Here is a 12,938-nt window from a genome sequence, read left to right as displayed (position 1 = left end):
TTTTTTTTCCGCCGGCCGCCTGGTCGCCCTAATGCAAAGTCAATGGGAGTGAGGAGATAGAAAATTTTTCAAAGTTTTTCACCCGGCCACAAACGACTCCAAAACACACTGGGGCTGTGGCTGGGACTCTCACCAGGACTGCCCCCTACTTTATTTATGGATTAAAAAGCATTCTATATTAATTTTTCGATTTTTGGGACCCGGGACGCCTGGTCACCTAACTCCCCTTCTATCCCTATGGGGGGGGACGGGGACATCGAAAACGCTCCCATCGCTGCCGAGGCACGCTGCGGGGACTCTCCCTACCATCGCCCCATGCTTCCTTTGAAGAATATATGACGTTTTTCAATTTTCACCGACATTTGAAAATCAAAACTTCAGAACATTTCATAGTTATTCTCAATGGGTTGTCTAGGGGCACACATCTCTAAACTGGGGGAAATGCTCAAAATGATTAAAAAGAAAAACAATGCCCCCAGACCCGGGGGGCTGATAGCTGGGAGCCCCCTGAGCACAGCCCCGGTGTTAGTTTCTGGAGAAATGCCCCCGTTGATTTGTTATGATTTTTTTTCCGCCGGCCGCCTGGTCGCCCTAATGCAAAGTCAATGGGAGTGAGGAGATAGAATATTTTTCAAAGTTTTTCACTCGGCCGTCTGGTCCCCTGACTCGAAAATTTTAAAGTGCTCCCATCGGTCCCAGGGTAGGGTGGCTGATAGCTGGGAGCCCCCTGAGCACAGCCCCGGTGTTAGTTTCTGGAGAAATGCCCCCGTTGATTTGTTATGATTTTTTTTCCGCCGGCCGCCTGGTCGCCCTAATGTAAAGTCAATGGGAGTGAGGAGATAGAATATTTTTCAAAGTTTTTCACTCGGCCGTCTGGTCCCCTGACTCGAAAATTTTAAAGTGCTCCCATCGGTCCCAGGGTAGGGTGGCTGATAGCTGGGAGCCCCCTGAGCACAGCCCCGGTGTTAGTTTCTGGAGAAATGCCCCCGTTGATTTGTTATGATTTTTTTTCCGCCGGCCGCCTGGTCGCCCTAATGTAAAGTCAATGGGAGTGAGGAGATAGAATATTTTTCAAAGTTTTTCACTCGGCCGTCTGGTCCCCTGACTCGAAAATTTTAAAGTGCTCCCATCGGTCCCAGGGTAGGGTGGCTGATAGCTGGGAGCCCCCTGAGCACAGCCCCGGTGTTAGTTTCTGGAGAAATGCCCCCGTTGATTTGTTATGATTTTTTTTCCGCCGGCCGCCTGGTCGCCCTAATGCAAAGTCAATGGGAGTGAGGAGATAGAATATTTTTCAAAGTTTTTCACTCGGCCGTCTGGTCCCCTGACTCGAAAATTTTAAAGTGCTCCCATCGGTCCCAGGGTAGGGTGGCTGATAGCTGGGAGCCCCCTGAGCACAGCCCCGGTGTTAGTTTCTGGAGAAATGCCCCCGTTGATTTGTTATGATTTTTTTTCCGCCGGCCGCCTGGTCGCCCTAATGCAAAGTCAATGGGAGTGAGGAGATAGAATATTTTTCAAAGTTTTTCACTCGGCCGTCTGGTCCCCTGACTCGAAAATTTTAAAGTGCTCCCATCGGTCCCAGGGTAGGGTGGCTGATAGCTGGGAGCCCCCTGAGCACTGCCCCGGTGTTAGTTTTCGGAGAAATGCCTCCGTTGATTTGTTATGATTTTTTTTCCGCCGGCCGCCTGGTCGCCCTAATGCAAAGTCAATGGGAGTGAGGAGATAGAAAATTTTTCAAAGTTTTTCACTCGGCCGCCTGGTCCCCTAACTCGAAAATTTTAAAGTGCTCCCATCGGTCCCGGGATAGGGTGGCTGATAGCTGGGAGCCCCCTGAGCACTGCCCCGGTGTTAGTTTTCGGAGAAATGCCCCCGTTGATTTGTTATGATTTTTTTTCCGCCGGCCGCCTGGTCGCCCTAATGCAAAGTCAATGGGAGTGAGGAGATAGAAAATTTTTCAAAGTTTTTCACTCGGCCGTCTGGTCCCCTGACTCGAAAATTTTAAAGTGCTCCCATCGGTCCCGGGATAGGGTGGCTGATAGCTGGGAGCCTCCTGAGCACTGCCCCGGTGTTAGTTTCTGGAGAACTGCCCCCGTTGATTTGTTATGATCCGTAGTTGCCGGCCGGCCGCCCGGCATTGCTCTATCGGATGGAGCGTGGGCTGGCTATGGGAGATTTAGCGATTTTCGGAACCGGCCCCGATGGCCCCCCAAACCGGGTGGCCACGAGGTGGGACCCCCCTGAGCACTGCCCCGGTGTTAGTTTTCGGAGAAATGCCCCCGTTGATTTCTTATGATCCGTAGTTGCCGGCCGGCCGCCCGGCATTGCTCTATCGGATGGAGCGTGGGCTGGCTATGGGAGATTTAGCGATTTTCGGAACCGGCCCCGATCGCCCCCCAAACCGGGTGGCCACGAGGTGGGACCCCCCTGAGCACTGCCCCGGTGTTAGTTTTCGGAGAAATGCCCCCGTTGATTTGTTATGATCCGTAGTTGCCGGCCGGCCGCCCGGCATTGCTCTATCGGATGGAGCGTGTGCTGGCTATGGGAGATTTAGCGATTTTCGGAACCGGCCCCGATCGCCCCCCAAACCGGGTGGCCACGAGGTGGGACCCCCCTGAGCACTGCCCCGGTGTTAGTTTTCGGAGAAATGCCCCCGTTGATTTGTTATGATCCGTAGTTGCCGGCCGGCCGCCCGGCATTGCTCTATCGGATGGAGCGTGGGCTGGCTATGGGAGATTTAGCGATTTTCGGAACCGGCCCCGATCGCCCCCCAAACCGGGTGGCCACGAGGTGGGACCCCCCTGAGCACTGCCCCGGTGTTAGTTTTCGGAGAAATGCCCCCGTTGATTTGTTACGATTATTTTTCGCCCAGGCGATGTGCCTTTTCATTTTGTTTTGCACTTTCCTTCATTCCTTGGTGCATGCTACCATCTAACGGACACATTTCGGTACTGCAGTTTGAAAGTAATTTCCCCGTCTAGGGATCTCTCAATGCCCTGGGCTGCGAAAGGAGGGCAAGGACACCCTATGTTCTCATGAGTGCAAAGCCCCCCCGGCTTCAAGGCATTCCAAAAGGAAAACCGGAGACACTGCTGTACACACACACACACACACACACACACACACACACACACACACACACACACACAGAGAGAGAGAGAGAGAGAGAGAGAGAGAGAGAGAGATAGAGAGAGAGTAGTCACACAGTGGAATAAACTCCCCAGCGATGTGGTAGAAGCTGAAAGTTGGGGAACATTGTGATGGTCTATATTTCTTGGCAGATAATAAAAGATGCTCTTATCATGCCTCCGTTGATGTGTTATGATCCATAGGTTGCCGGCCGCCCGGCATTGCTCTGATCGGATGGACCGTGGGCTGCCTATGGCAGAGTATGGGCGATTCTTCAGCCGGCCCCGATGGCCCCCCAAACCGGGTGGCCACGAGGTGGGACCCCCCTGAGCACTGCCCCGGTGTTAGTTTTCGGAGAAATGCCCCCGTTGATTTCTTATGATCCGTAGTTGCCGGCCGGCCGCCCGGCATTGCTCTATCGGATGGAGCGTGGGCTGGCTATGGGAGATTTAGCGATTTTCGGAACCGGCCCCGATCGCCCCCCAAACCGGGTGGCCACGAGGTGGGACCCCCCTGAGCACTGCCCCGGTGTTAGTTTTCGGAGAAATGCCCCCGTTGATTTCTTATGATCCGTAGTTGCCGGCCGGCCGCCCGGCATTGCTCTATCGGATGGAGCGTGGGCTGGCTATGGGAGATTTAGCGATTTTCGGAACCGGCCCCGATCGCCCCCCAAACCGGGTGGCCACGAGGTGGGACCCCCCTGAGCACTGCCCCGGTGTTAGTTTTCGGAGAAATGCCCCCGTTGATTTGTTATGATCCGTAGTTGCCGGCCGGCCGCCCGGCATTGCTCTATCGGATGGAGCGTGGGCTGGCTATGGGAGATTTAGCGATTTTCGGAACCGGCCCCGATCGCCCCCCAAACCGGGTGGCCACGAGGTGGGACCCCCCTGAGCACTGCCCCGGTGTTAGTTTTCGGAGAAATGCCCCCGTTGATTTGTTACGATTATTTTTCGCCCAGGCGATGTGCCTTTTCATTTTGTTTTGCACTTTCCTTCATTCCTTGGTGCATGCTACCATCTAACGGACACATTTCGGTACTGCAGTTTGAAAGTAATTTCCCCGTCTAGGGATCTCTCAATGCCCTGGGCTGCGAAAGGAGGGCAAGGACACCCTATGTTCTCATGAGTGCAAAGCCCCCCCGGCTTCAAGGCATTCCAAAAGGAAAACCGGAGACACTGCTGTACACACACACACACACACACACACACACACACACACACACACACACACACACAGAGAGAGAGAGAGAGAGAGAGAGAGAGAGAGAGATAGAGAGAGAGTAGTCACACAGTGGAATAAACTCCCCAGCGATGTGGTAGAAGCTGAAAGTTGGGGAACATTGTGATGGTCTATATTTCTTGGCAGATAATAAAAGATGCTCTTATCATGCCTCCGTTGATGTGTTATGATCCATAGGTTGCCGGCCGCCCGGCATTGCTCTGATCGGATGGACCGTGGGCTGCCTATGGCAGAGTATGGGCGATTCTTCAGCCGGCCCCGATGGCCCCCCAAACCGGGTGGCCACGAGGTGGGACCCCCCTGAGCACTGCCCCGGTGTTAGTTTTCGGAGAAATGCCCCCGTTGATTTCTTATGATCCGTAGTTGCCGGCCGGCCGCCCGGCATTGCTCTATCGGATGGAGCGTGGGCTGGCTATGGGAGATTTAGCGATTTTCGGAACCGGCCCCGATCGCCCCCCAAACCGGGTGGCCACGAGGTGGGACCCCCCTGAGCACTGCCCCGGTGTTAGTTTTCGGAGAAATGCCCCCGTTGATTTGTTATGATTTTTTTTCCGCCGGCCGCCTGGTCGCCCTAATGCAAAGTCAATGGGAGTGAGGAGATAGAAAATTTTTCAAAGTTTTTCACCCGGCCACAAACGACTCCAAAACACACTGGGGCTGTGGCTGGGACTCTCACCAGGACTGCCCCCTACTTTATTTATGGATTAAAAAGCATTCTATATTAATTTTTCGATTTTTGGGACCCGGGACGCCTGGTCACCTAACTCCCCTTCTATCCCTATGGGGGGGGACGGGGACATCGAAAACGCTCCCATCGCTGCCGAGGCACGCTGCGGGGACTCTCCCTACCATCGCCCCATGCTTCCTTTGAAGAATATATGACGTTTTTCAATTTTCACCGACATTTGAAAATCAAAACTTCAGAACATTTCATAGTTATTCTCAATGGGTTGTCTAGGGGCACACATCTCTAAACTGGGGGAAATGCTCAAAATGATTAAAAAGAAAAACAATGCCCCCAGACCCGGGGGGCTGATAGCTGGGAGCCCCCTGAGCACAGCCCCGGTGTTAGTTTCTGGAGAAATGCCCCCGTTGATTTGTTATGATTTTTTTTCCGCCGGCCGCCTGGTCGCCCTAATGCAAAGTCAATGGGAGTGAGGAGATAGAATATTTTTCAAAGTTTTTCACTCGGCCGTCTGGTCCCCTGACTCGAAAATTTTAAAGTGCTCCCATCGGTCCCAGGGTAGGGTGGCTGATAGCTGGGAGCCCCCTGAGCACAGCCCCGGTGTTAGTTTCTGGAGAAATGCCCCCGTTGATTTGTTATGATTTTTTTTCCGCCGGCCGCCTGGTCGCCCTAATGTAAAGTCAATGGGAGTGAGGAGATAGAATATTTTTCAAAGTTTTTCACTCGGCCGTCTGGTCCCCTGACTCGAAAATTTTAAAGTGCTCCCATCGGTCCCAGGGTAGGGTGGCTGATAGCTGGGAGCCCCCTGAGCACAGCCCCGGTGTTAGTTTCTGGAGAAATGCCCCCGTTGATTTGTTATGATTTTTTTTCCGCCGGCCGCCTGGTCGCCCTAATGTAAAGTCAATGGGAGTGAGGAGATAGAATATTTTTCAAAGTTTTTCACTCGGCCGTCTGGTCCCCTGACTCGAAAATTTTAAAGTGCTCCCATCGGTCCCAGGGTAGGGTGGCTGATAGCTGGGAGCCCCCTGAGCACAGCCCCGGTGTTAGTTTCTGGAGAAATGCCCCCGTTGATTTGTTATGATTTTTTTTCCGCCGGCCGCCTGGTCGCCCTAATGCAAAGTCAATGGGAGTGAGGAGATAGAATATTTTTCAAAGTTTTTCACTCGGCCGTCTGGTCCCCTGACTCGAAAATTTTAAAGTGCTCCCATCGGTCCCAGGGTAGGGTGGCTGATAGCTGGGAGCCCCCTGAGCACAGCCCCGGTGTTAGTTTCTGGAGAAATGCCCCCGTTGATTTGTTATGATTTTTTTTCCGCCGGCCGCCTGGTCGCCCTAATGCAAAGTCAATGGGAGTGAGGAGATAGAATATTTTTCAAAGTTTTTCACTCGGCCGTCTGGTCCCCTGACTCGAAAATTTTAAAGTGCTCCCATCGGTCCCAGGGTAGGGTGGCTGATAGCTGGGAGCCCCCTGAGCACTGCCCCGGTGTTAGTTTTCGGAGAAATGCCTCCGTTGATTTGTTATGATTTTTTTTCCGCCGGCCGCCTGGTCGCCCTAATGCAAAGTCAATGGGAGTGAGGAGATAGAAAATTTTTCAAAGTTTTTCACTCGGCCGCCTGGTCCCCTAACTCGAAAATTTTAAAGTGCTCCCATCGGTCCCGGGATAGGGTGGCTGATAGCTGGGAGCCCCCTGAGCACTGCCCCGGTGTTAGTTTTCGGAGAAATGCCCCCGTTGATTTGTTATGATTTTTTTTCCGCCGGCCGCCTGGTCGCCCTAATGCAAAGTCAATGGGAGTGAGGAGATAGAAAATTTTTCAAAGTTTTTCACTCGGCCGTCTGGTCCCCTGACTCGAAAATTTTAAAGTGCTCCCATCGGTCCCGGGATAGGGTGGCTGATAGCTGGGAGCCTCCTGAGCACTGCCCCGGTGTTAGTTTCTGGAGAACTGCCCCCGTTGATTTGTTATGATCCGTAGTTGCCGGCCGGCCGCCCGGCATTGCTCTATCGGATGGAGCGTGGGCTGGCTATGGGAGATTTAGCGATTTTCGGAACCGGCCCCGATGGCCCCCCAAACCGGGTGGCCACGAGGTGGGACCCCCCTGAGCACTGCCCCGGTGTTAGTTTTCGGAGAAATGCCCCCGTTGATTTCTTATGATCCGTAGTTGCCGGCCGGCCGCCCGGCATTGCTCTATCGGATGGAGCGTGGGCTGGCTATGGGAGATTTAGCGATTTTCGGAACCGGCCCCGATCGCCCCCCAAACCGGGTGGCCACGAGGTGGGACCCCCCTGAGCACTGCCCCGGTGTTAGTTTTCGGAGAAATGCCCCCGTTGATTTGTTATGATCCGTAGTTGCCGGCCGGCCGCCCGGCATTGCTCTATCGGATGGAGCGTGTGCTGGCTATGGGAGATTTAGCGATTTTCGGAACCGGCCCCGATCGCCCCCCAAACCGGGTGGCCACGAGGTGGGACCCCCCTGAGCACTGCCCCGGTGTTAGTTTTCGGAGAAATGCCCCCGTTGATTTGTTATGATCCGTAGTTGCCGGCCGGCCGCCCGGCATTGCTCTATCGGATGGAGCGTGGGCTGGCTATGGGAGATTTAGCGATTTTCGGAACCGGCCCCGATCGCCCCCCAAACCGGGTGGCCACGAGGTGGGACCCCCCTGAGCACTGCCCCGGTGTTAGTTTTCGGAGAAATGCCCCCGTTGATTTGTTACGATTATTTTTCGCCCAGGCGATGTGCCTTTTCATTTTGTTTTGCACTTTCCTTCATTCCTTGGTGCATGCTACCATCTAACGGACACATTTCGGTACTGCAGTTTGAAAGTAATTTCCCCGTCTAGGGATCTCTCAATGCCCTGGGCTGCGAAAGGAGGGCAAGGACACCCTATGTTCTCATGAGTGCAAAGCCCCCCCGGCTTCAAGGCATTCCAAAAGGAAAACCGGAGACACTGCTGTACACACACACACACACACACACACACACACACACACACACACACACACACACACACACAGAGAGAGAGAGAGAGAGAGAGAGAGAGAGAGAGAGAGATAGAGAGAGAGTAGTCACACAGTGGAATAAACTCCCCAGCGATGTGGTAGAAGCTGAAAGTTGGGGAACATTGTGATGGTCTATATTTCTTGGCAGATAATAAAAGATGCTCTTATCATGCCTCCGTTGATGTGTTATGATCCATAGGTTGCCGGCCGCCCGGCATTGCTCTGATCGGATGGACCGTGGGCTGCCTATGGCAGAGTATGGGCGATTCTTCAGCCGGCCCCGATGGCCCCCCAAACCGGGTGGCCACGAGGTGGGACCCCCCTGAGCACTGCCCCGGTGTTAGTTTTCGGAGAAATGCCCCCGTTGATTTCTTATGATCCGTAGTTGCCGGCCGGCCGCCCGGCATTGCTCTATCGGATGGAGCGTGGGCTGGCTATGGGAGATTTAGCGATTTTCGGAACCGGCCCCGATCGCCCCCCAAACCGGGTGGCCACGAGGTGGGACCCCCCTGAGCACTGCCCCGGTGTTAGTTTTCGGAGAAATGCCCCCGTTGATTTGTTATGATCCGTAGTTGCCGGCCGGCCGCCCGGCATTGCTCTATCGGATGGAGCGTGGGCTGGCTATGGGAGATTTAGCGATTTTCGGAACCGGCCCCGATCGCCCCCCAAACCGGGTGGCCACGAGGTGGGACCCCCCTGAGCACTGCCCCGGTGTTAGTTTTCGGAGAAATGCCCCCGTTGATTTGTTATGATCCGTAGTTGCCGGCCGGCCGCCCGGCATTGCTCTATCGGATGGAGCGTGGGCTGGCTATGGGAGATTTAGCGATTTTCGGAACCGGCCCCGATGGCCCCCCAAACCGGGTGGCCACGAGGTGGGACCCCCCTGAGCACTGCCCCGGTGTTAGTTTTCCGAGAAATGCCCCCGTTGATTTGTTATGATCCGTAGTTGCCGGCCGGCCGCCCGGCATTGCTCTATCGGATGGAGCGTGGGCTGGCTATGGGAGATTTAGCGATTTTCGGAACCGGCCCCGATCGCCCCCCAAACCGGGTGGCCACGAGGTGGGACCCCCCTGAGCACTGCCCCGGTGTTAGTTTTCGGAGAAATGCCCCCGTTGATTTGTTACGATTATTTTTCGCCCAGGCGATGTGCCTTTTCATTTTGTTTTGCACTTTCCTTCATTCCTTGGTGCATGCTGCCATCTAACGGACACATTTCGGTACTGCAGTTTGAAAGTAATTTCCCCGTCTAGGGATCTCTCTCTCGTCTAGGGACACTGCTGTACACACACACACACACACACACACACACACACACACACACACACACACACACACACACACACACAGTGAGAGAGAGGGAGAGATAGAGAGAGAGAGAGGTGGAGAGGGAGAGAGAGGTGGAGATAGAGAGATGGAGATAGAGATGGAGATAGAGAGAGATGGAGATAGAGAGAGAGATGGAGATGGAGAGAGAGATGGTGATAGAGAGATAGAGATAGAGAGAGAGATGGTGATAGAGAGAGAGATGGTGATAGAGAGATGGAGATAGAGAGAGAGATGGTGATAGAGAGAGAGTCGTCACACTCTGGAACAAACTCCCCAGAAGCTGAAAGTTGGGGAACATTATGATGATCTTTATTTCTTGGCAGATAATAAATGATGATCTTACAGAGGGCGACTTACAACACCAGTGCAAACATACAGCGAAGGACAAGGCATCAATCGCGACAGAATCCCTTGAGTTAAAGCAGCAGATTCAGAATAACACACGTCAAAACAGACTGGAGACTAAAACGAGCACGAAAGGTGTCGAATATGTGGCCTCCTCTCGCTTGTAAACTCTCTCGTGTTCCTGTCGATGGGGTCGGCGGCTCGGGGCAGCGGCCTAGCAGCAGCAGGCAGGCCACCCGGCTGCCTGGGGCTGACCTCCGGGGCAGGCAGGCAGGCAGACCTCCAGGGCAGGCAGGCAGGCAGGCAGGCAGACCTCCAGGGCTAACAGGCTGACCTCCAGGGCTGGCAGGCTGACCTCCAGGGCTGGAAGGCAGGATGGCAGACCTCCAGGGCAGGCAGGCAGGCAGGCAGGCAGGCAGGCAGACCTCCAGGGCTGGCAGGGAGACCTCCAGGGCTGGCAGGCAGGCAGGCAGGGCTGTGTGGCTGGGGAGGGCAGGCTGGCAGGCAGGTAGGCCGTGCTGCTGCCAGGGCTGGAAGGCTGACCTCCAGGGCAGGCAGGCAGGCAGACCTCCAGGGCAGGCAGGCAGGTAGGCCGTGCTGCTGCCAGGGCTGGCAGGCTGACCTCCAGGGCAGGCAGGCAGGCAGGCAGACCTCCAGGGCTGGCAGGCTGACCTCCAGGGCAGGCAGGCAGGCAGGCAGGCAGACCTCCAGGGCTAACAGGCTGACCTCCAGGGCTGGCAGGCTGACCTCCAGGGCTGGAAGGCAGGATGGCAGACCTCCAGGGCAGGCAGGCAGGCAGGCAGGCAGGCAGGCAGACCTCCAGGGCTGGCAGGGAGACCTCCAGGGCTGGCAGGCAGGCAGGCAGGGCTGTGTGGCTGGGGAGGGCAGGCTGGCAGGCAGGTAGGCCGTGCTGCTGCCAGGGCTGGAAGGCTGACCTCCAGGGCAGGCAGGCAGGCAGACCTCGAGGGCAGGCAGGCAGGTAGGCCGTGCTGCTACCAGGGCAGGCAGGCAGACCTCCAGGGCTAACAGGCTGACCTCCAGGGCAGGCAGTGCTGCTACCAGGGCTGGATAGCAGACCTCCAGGGCTGGATAGCAGACCTCCAGGGCAGGCAGTGCTGCTACCAGGGCAGGCAGGCTGTCCTCCAGGGCTGGATAGCAGACCTCCAGGGCTAACAGGCAGACCTCCAGGGCAGGCAGGCAGACCTCCAGGGCTGGATAGCTGACCTCCAGGGCTGGATAGCAGACCTCCAGGGCTAACAGGCTGACCTCCAGGGCTAACAGGCAGACCTCCAGGGCAGGCAGGCAGACCTCCAGGGCAGGCAGTGCTGCTACCAGGGCTGGATAGCAGACCTCCAGGGCTAACAGGCAGACCTCCAGGGCTGGAAGGCAGGCAGTGCTGCTACCAGGGCAGGCAGGCTGTCCTCCAGGGCTGGAAGGCAGACCTCCAGGGCAGGCAGGCAGACCTCCAGGGCAGGCAGTGCTGCTACCAGGGCTGGATAGCAGACCTCCAGGGCTGGAAGGCAGGCAGGCAGACCTCCAGGGCAGGCAGTGCTGCTACCAGGGCTGGATAGCAGACCTCCAGGGCTGGAAGGCAGACCTCCAGGGCAGGCAGGCAGACCTCCAGGGCAGGCAGTGCTGCTACCAGGGCTGGATAGCAGACCTCCAGGGCTAACAGGCAGACCTCCAGGGCTGGCAGGCTGACCTCCAGGGCAGGCAGGCAGGCAGGCAGACCTCCAGGGCTGGATAGCAGACCTCCAGGGCTGGATAGCTGACCTCCAGGGCTGGATAGCAGACCTCCAGGGCTAACAGGCAGACCTCCAGGGCTGGCAGTGCTGCTACCAGGGCAGGCAGGCTGTCCTCCAGGGCTGGATAGCAGACCTCCAGGGCAGGCAGTGCTGCTACCAGGGCAGGCAGGCTGTCCTCCAGGGCTGGATAGCAGACCTCCAGGGCAGGCAGTGCTGCTACCAGGGCAGGCAGGCTGTCCTCCAGGGCTGGATAGCAGACCTCCAGGGCAGGCAGTGCTGCTACCAGGGCAGGCAGGCTGTCCTCCAGGGCTGGATAGCAGACCTCCAGGGCAGGCAGTGCTGCTACCAGGGCTGGATAGCAGACCTCCAGGGCTGGATGGCAGGCAGGCAGACCTCCAGGGATGGATAGCAGACCTCCAGGGCTGGAAGGCAGGCAGGCAGACCTCCAGGGCAGGCAGTGCTGCTACCAGGGCTGGATAGCAGACCTCCAGGGCTAACAGGCAGACCTCCAGGGCTGGAAGGCAGGCAGTGCTGCTACCAGGGCAGGCAGGCAGACCTCCAGGGCTAACAGGCTGACCTCCAGGGCAGGCAGTGCTGCTACCAGGGCTGGATAGCAGACCTCCAGGGCTAACAGGCAGACCTCCAGGGCTGGAAGGCAGGCAGTGCTGCTACCAGGGCAGGCAGGCTGTCCTCCAGGGCTGGAAGGCAGACCTCCAGGGCAGGCAGGCAGACCTCCAGGGCAGGCAGTGCTGCTACCAGGGCTGGATAGCAGACCTCCAGGGCTGGAAGGCAGGCAGGCAGACCTCCAGGGCAGGCAGTGCTGCTACCAGGGCTGGATAGCAGACCTCCAGGGCTAACAGGCAGACCTCCAGGGCTGGAAGGCAGGCAGTGCTGCTACCAGGGCAGGCAGGCTGTCCTCCAGGGCTGGAAGGCAGACCTCCAGGGCTGGCAGGCTGACCTCCAGGGCAGGCAGGCCGGGCCCCCGGTGCTGCATCTCGGCCGCTGCCTGGGGCGGACCGGCCCGGGTGCCCTTGCGCTTTTTCGACACCAGGGGGCAGTTGGGTGCCATTCCGTCCCTCGTGTGGCGAAATGGCGGTACTGCACCTCCGCCTTTTTGCTGGAGAAAGTCCGCAGTCGGGACAATGCGCCACACGGTCCGTCGGCAGGAGGCCCGGGCCCGGGCACAACTCCCCGGTGGGGACGGACGCCGGGCTGGAGCTTTCCTCCAGCGCAACACACACTCACTCACTCACTGACCGACCGACTGACTGCAGGAAAGGCTCCCGGCTCCCAGCGCTCAGTCAGCAGGCCTACTCCTCCCCGGTGGGGACGGACGCCGGGCTGGAGCTTTCCTCCAGCGCAACACACACTCACTCACTCACTGACCGACCGACTGACTGCAGGAAAGGCTCCCGGCTCCCAGCGCTCAGTCAGCAGGCCTACTCCTCCCCGGTGGGGACGGACGCCGGGCTGGAGCTTTCC

Source organism: Amia ocellicauda, unplaced genomic scaffold (genome assembly GCF_036373705.1).
Source record: "Amia ocellicauda isolate fAmiCal2 unplaced genomic scaffold, fAmiCal2.hap1 HAP1_SCAFFOLD_85, whole genome shotgun sequence".
Lineage (NCBI taxonomy): Eukaryota > Metazoa > Chordata > Actinopteri > Amiiformes > Amiidae > Amia > Amia ocellicauda.
This window is presented reverse-complemented; position numbering follows the sequence as displayed.